The following is a 6,757-nucleotide window of genomic DNA, read 5'->3' as shown; positions in this document are numbered from 1 at the left end:
GGAGGTGGCTATGGGGAGGAAGTGGGAGGGGAGCTGCTGCATTGTAGGTTTTGGTCGGTGACATGAGACAGGGTGTATGTGAACTGCTGTGTGGAAGGTGAATTTGCTCTGTAGATCTTCACCCAAATCCTAATGAAAAAAAAAAAAATTTTGTTTTGTGAGACTTGAAAGCTTGAATTGTTTGCTGCTCCTTACTGCCATCAGCCAGGTAAAAGAGCGTGCAGAGAGGCAAGGAAATGTATTAAAAGGTATCTTTTCCTGGTGCATTTTGGAAAATTGAACTTTTACTTTGTGTTTAACTGTCTAAAGAAAATACACAGGTCTAGATTATGAGGTTTTGGGCTGAATAAAGTTCCACCAGATGATAGGAGTAGATGTTATGTAGAAAGATTTAACATGGGAACCTCTCTCTAACTCTGTCAGTAGTACTTGATGATACACTGGACTGTCTTGGACTTTCTCCAGGGGGTTTTGTTTACCTGAAGTATTTTGTTGCTAATCTTTGTTTGGAAGAGTGTGCTGGTTGTAATAGCTATATCTTTTTAATTATCAGGATTGATTTAGCCAATTTGGCCAAGGGCATTTTCTCCTTTCCTCCCCATTTCCTATTTTCCTCTAGAAACTATGTTCTCTCAAAGAGGATTTCCCTTTTCAGTCCCTTATGCTAAATGTTGTCTCATTTTTAAAATAACTCTCCCTCAGCTCTAATGGTTTTAACTTGGATCTTAAAGATTATGTTAAAGTATTATGAAAAGTATTATTATTAATAAAGTATTATTGTGTCAAAACTCTAGAACTAGGTGTGACTCAGGTTTTTAGGATATGAATCAGAATAAAATTTCAATGGTTTTGGAATTGATCAGAACTAATTCAAAACCTTGTCTTCCCACTCTCTAGCTTTTTTCTTTACTTGTAAAACAGGTGACCTCACAGTTGTTTTGAGGATTGAATGAGTGTGTGTGTGTGTATTTGTATATATATCTAACATATATAATATGACCAATTACTTAATCCCATGATACATAATGGTAGGTGGTTTCTGTTAGTAATGATTAAAAATGCAAACAGACATTTGCTGTTAAGTTGATTCTGGCTCATGGTGACTTCATGTGTGTCAGCATGAAACTGCATTCCATAGGGTTTTCAGTGATTGATTCTTCAGAAGTAGATTGCCAGGCTTTCCTTCCAAGGCATCTTTTAGTGGACTCAGAACATCCAGCCTTTCTATTAGCAGTGAATGCTTTAACTGTTTGTACCACCCAGCTACTTTTTTAGTAATGCTACATTATCATATTATTATGACTACTTGATTGCTAAAAATGGCAATAGGAATTCATAGAGAGGCCTGATGAATGATTAAAGAGTTAAGAGTACTAGATTAAATGGTACAAGTTGATGATCTCTAATGATGTCTGTTTTATAGAATAGGATCAATTTCTTCTCTGTCCAGATTTAAGTTACATTTGTTGTGGGCCTTAATATGAGGACAGATAGGCAATTATATCTTTGAAGATTTATGTAATTTACACAGTTAAAACACAGTGAAAGAAATAGTTGTAGGAAGAAGCTGCATCTCTAACATTGTTCTCTGTAACAGTCCAGGGGAGAAGTTCTGCAGGGCCAGGCAAGTGGCTGTGGAATCAAATTGAGTCAGGAGCTTGGATGTAGGAGAGAAAAGGGAAAGAGAAGTTATGGACTATATAAGGAGAGGATACCTCTTGAAGCTCCTAGGGAAGGAGATACACATTTGAAAATGATAAACTTCACATTTAAGAAACCAGGAATCAAAGGATTATGTCCTTAACTAGATAGATGATACATACCTGTAGTAAACAATAGAAAGAAAGAAATGCATTTTTTAGGGTGGTATTAATGACACTGAGGAAGTGGAATATCTCAGAGTCCAGACTGTAAGCTCTTGTCCTCATTCTGCACAAAGCTGTACATATGATTCCCAAGTAGATTAAAATGTGAGAGGAAAAATACTTGGGAGGAAATATAACTCAAACCCAAAGCCACTGCCACTGAGTCAGTTCCAACTCATAGTGACCCAATGTTGTTGTTGTTGTTGTTATGTGCCGTCGAGTCACACCCGACTCATAGTGACCTCTCCATGGGTTTCTGAGACAATATCACTATGGAAGTAGATTGCCCAACCTTCCTTCCAAGGAGTGGCTGGTGGGTTTGAATTGCCAGCCTTCTGGTTAGCAGTCAAATACCTTAGGCACTTACACTATCAGAGCTCTTAGTGACCCTATAGTAGAGTAAAACAGCCCCAGTAGGATTTCCAAGGCTGTAAGTGTTTGTACACCAAATGTTACCTTTGTATACCAAATGTATACCTTTTCTCTAATTGGTAAGATTTGTTGTTGTTGTTGTTGTTATGTGCTGTGGAGTTGGACCCGACTCAGCGACCCCTCCTTGGGTTTCCCAGGCAGTATCACTATGGAAGTAGATTGCCCAACCTTCCTTCCGAGGAGTGGCTGATGAGTTTGAACTACCAGCCTTCTGATTAGCAGTCAAGTGCCTTAGGCACTATGCTACCAGAGCTCCCAATTGGTAAGGTAAGATTAGAGGTGATTAATATTCTTTTAAAATTCTTTTTAATAATTTCCATGTTTTATAAGATATACATGATATTTTTATAATAAAAACTTCATATTTATATATTTCAAAAGGCCTGCATTCATAGCTGATCACACATACGATAGGTAACCATTGTGTTAAGGGTAGCTATTACTTTATAGAGGATCCCTGGTGGCACAGTGGTTAAATGCTCCATGACAAACTGAAATGTCGCCATTTTGAACTCACCAGATGCTCGTCTTGAGGAAGATGTAGCAGGCTGCTTCCATAAACATTACAGCCTTGGAAAGAAACTCTAAGGGGCAGTTCTACTCTTATCCAATAGGGTCACTATGAGTTGGAATCCAGTAGATGGCAACAGGTTAATGTAGCTTTCAGTTTTTAAGCCACTGTCTCCCGGAGCTACTTTTCTGGCCACTGAAAGTAATTTAGTATTTTTAAGAATAATTGCCGATAGGCAGGAAATGTAGACAATTTGTTCTTCAATTAGTACAAACAGTGTAAGAAAAGATGCTTAATGAGAAGTTGAACAATAGTAGTAGTAATCTAGGTCAGGGGTGTATTTGTAAGGTAGAATTGTTTTCTGTGATATTCTAACAAAGAGTTTTTAAGTTTAGAAGAGGCCTTGTGAAATTCCAAGCCAATGGCTGATCTGGATATTCTTAAACCCCTTCCTCATTCCCCTCCCATCTTCTTCCCCTGGCCTACTCTTGGTAATAAGGAACTTACAGTTTCCTAAAGTAGTCCTCTGTGTTAGGATTACTGTTGGTAACTTTTCCTGGTGTTCACTGGAAGCTGTCTTCTGGAGACTTCTTATCGGTCCTACAAGTTATTAAAAGTACAACTTAAATAGATTTGAAACAAGTCTTAGTTTGTTTTTATTGTATGCAATGAGTGAGCCCTCAATATACTCTTTTTTATGGATTTGTTAATCACTATCCTTTATATGGGAGCTCTGGTAGCATAGTGGCTAAGACACTTGCCTGCTAACCAGACGGCTGGCAGTTCAAACCCATCAGCCATTCCTCGGAAGGAAGGTTGGGCATTCCTACTTCCGTAGTGATACTGCCTCGGAAACCCAAGGAGGGGTCGCTATGAGTCGGGTTTGACTCGACGGCACATAACAACAACAACAACAATATCCTTTATATAGCATTTTTCTTTTTCAAAGTGCTTTCTGTGTAGTACTTTGTATTTTGTCTTACCTTCTCATCACATAGGTAGACACAGACAATAGGGATAGTTTACACACACACATGCACACACATGCACAAACACACACCATTTATTGGGCACCTCTGATACCCTTAATCCTTACAAAGTAAATCTTATTATTCACATTTTATAGATGAGGAAACTGAGGTTAAGTAACCCTTTTAAATCACCCAGCTATGAAGGAAAGGTGAATATCCGAAACTGAGTGACCAGCACAGTAACACTTAGGAAAAGGAAGAAGACATGGAGAGGTGCACAAGAGGTACAGACAACAAAGGTTAATACTTTTACATACATAATACTACATTATCAGTAAGAACAAACATTAATCTATGGATAGATACACAGGTAGATAGTCACAATGATCAGGTATGTGTAGGCAAAAGGGAATACATAAGTTTGGAAGATGATATTTCTATATATGTATTAGTATGTGCTGTAAGAATGTCCATATACATAATAGAGCTAACAGGGGACAAAATTATGGTAACTTCTTAGCCACAGCCAAATACCTTGAGTGAGTGAGTAGCTGGGCCCATGGGCTCAGGACCATGGTCGCAGAGGACCCCACGCCCAGTTGGCATCAAATAGTACACAAAAAAATTGTTCTGCATCCTGCTTTGGTGAGTAGTGACTGGGGTCTTAAAAGCTGTGAGTGGCCATCTAAGATACAACAATTGGACTCTCCTTGTCTGGAGCAAAGAAGAGTGAAGAAAATAAAAGAATCATAGAAACAATTAGTCCAGGGGACTAGTGGACCATGGGATCCTCAGCCTATATGACCCTAAGACCAGAACTACTAGATGGTGCCTGCTACTACTTTCAGCCACTAAGAAAGGATCACAGTTGGAGATCCTGGATAGAGTGGGAGAAAACTGTGGAAGAAAAGTCAAAATCATAAAAAAGACCAGGCTTAGTGCGAAAGACATTTGACTGCTAACCACAAGGTTGGCGATTCAAACCCACTAGCCACTCTATGGAAGGAAGATGGGGCAGTCTGCTTCCATAAAGATTTTCTGACTTGGAAACCCAATGGGGTCCTTATGAGTCAGAATCGACTTGATGGCTTTGAGTTTTTTTTTAATATTTTTGGGGTGGGGAGGGAAGTGGTCTGATCTGATAGAGAGTGGTGAAACCTCTGAGACTATAGCCCCTAGTCACACTTTGAGCTTGGAATTGAACTCACTCCTGTGGTTTAACCTCCAGCGAAACTTTTAGACAGGGCTATGAAGTGAGCAGTTATAACAGGTAGGTATACTCCTTAGGAGATCAACCCTGGGAGATCAGAATGGCGGCATTTGCACAAGGATAAATTTCAAAAGGCAAGAATACATAGGGACGGATGACACAGGGAAAAGGTAACCACAGGGAGGAAGTGGCAAGAGAGCTGTTACATTGTGGGGATTGCAATCAGTGTCATGAAATAAAATGTGTATGAACTGTTGCATGGATAACAAATTTGCTCTGTAAACTTTCACCCAAATCTGTCTGTCAATCTCTCTGTATATCTAGAGAAGAATGAAGAAAATCAAAGTCTCATGGAAACAATTAGTCCAAGGGAAGAGTGGACCATGGGATTCTCAGCCTACATGACCCTGAGACCAGAACTACTAGATGGTACCTGTTACCACTGCCTACCACCAAGAAAGTGTTGGATCACAAATGGAGGTCCTGGATAGAGTGGGAGAAAAATGTGGAAAAAAAGTCAAAATCAATATACGTATTTTCAATATATGTATTGATTTGGGTGAAAGCACAATATTTTCAGTTTGCTTGCTTTAAAGACATACTACAAACCCCAATTATTTTCTAAGACTGATGAGTCTTGGTGGGGCTGAGTGCTAAAATGAGAAGTTACGTCGTTTTCCCAAAGGATCAGAGACAGTAGTTACAAGGATACTTAGCACTATCCACAAATGGATAAGATTTTTGTTAGATATTGTTAATTAGGTTAAATTGATAGATGGAAAAAGTCAGGAATAACAGTGAAAAACAAAGGTGTTCATTTTCCAACGCCTCCTAAACTCATACTTCTCAAAGATGGTTTAAATAAATTAAAGCTCAAACTTCAATCTCTAAAGGAGCAGAAATAAATCACAGCTCCCTGAATTCTCTTTTCTTTCAGCCTCCCCTGCCCACACTTCAGACCTGTCTGAATTGTCAGACTCCACACCGAAGACATGCTCCATTCATCCAAAGCTTTCCATTTGATCAGTTTCAGAACCTAAGAGACAACTGCCACTGCCGCGAGAAGGATGAGGTATTATGAGCTCACACAGGGCTGTGGGGGAGGGGAAAACTGGTTTTATGGGGACTTCAATTTCTAGGAGCGGGTCACCCAGCTTCAAATAAATCTGCATCACACTATGGGTTTCCACCCCTTTCTCTTTGTGAATGATCCCCATTTGTTCCTCTTGCCCGGGGTTTCGGGTCCTGGTGAGCCTTTCTCATTTATCTTCCTTTTGTTTTCAACCTGTATTCTGTCTTAACTACTGACAATTATCATGTATTCCGTTCCTTTTAGCTTGGTGGTGAATGCTGAGACTTTGCTCAGCTCTTCCATTCAGAGCTCTTTCTGAAAACAGAGTTTTAAATGCCAATTCCTTGATCTGCCTCTGACTTGTTGGGATAATCTCAAGAGTTGGAGAGGGTTTCTGAATCCAAGTTTCTCCTTGAATTTCTGTGGTGTCAGGAAAACATGAAAATATTCTTTCAGAAGTTCTGCAATATTTGTTTTCCATTTTAGCTTTTAGGCCTCTTTGAGGATCTGTAAAAGCCCCGAAAGCTGTCCTAAGAAAAATGCACACAATTTTCAAGGCTCACAGACCCTCTGATACCCATGAATGTACCATTTACAAGTTAGGAACCTTGCTTTAGTGTTCTTATGGAGTCCTGTGAGTTATGATCTACTATGGAGGAACGAGTAGGGAATGTGGCTTTTGGGAAGCAATAAATT

Source organism: Orycteropus afer, unplaced genomic scaffold (genome assembly GCF_000298275.1).
Source record: "Orycteropus afer afer isolate SDZICR_OR568_19922 unplaced genomic scaffold, OryAfe1.0 scaffold00253, whole genome shotgun sequence".
NCBI classification, from domain to species: Eukaryota; Metazoa; Chordata; class Mammalia; order Tubulidentata; family Orycteropodidae; genus Orycteropus; species Orycteropus afer.
This window is presented reverse-complemented; position numbering follows the sequence as displayed.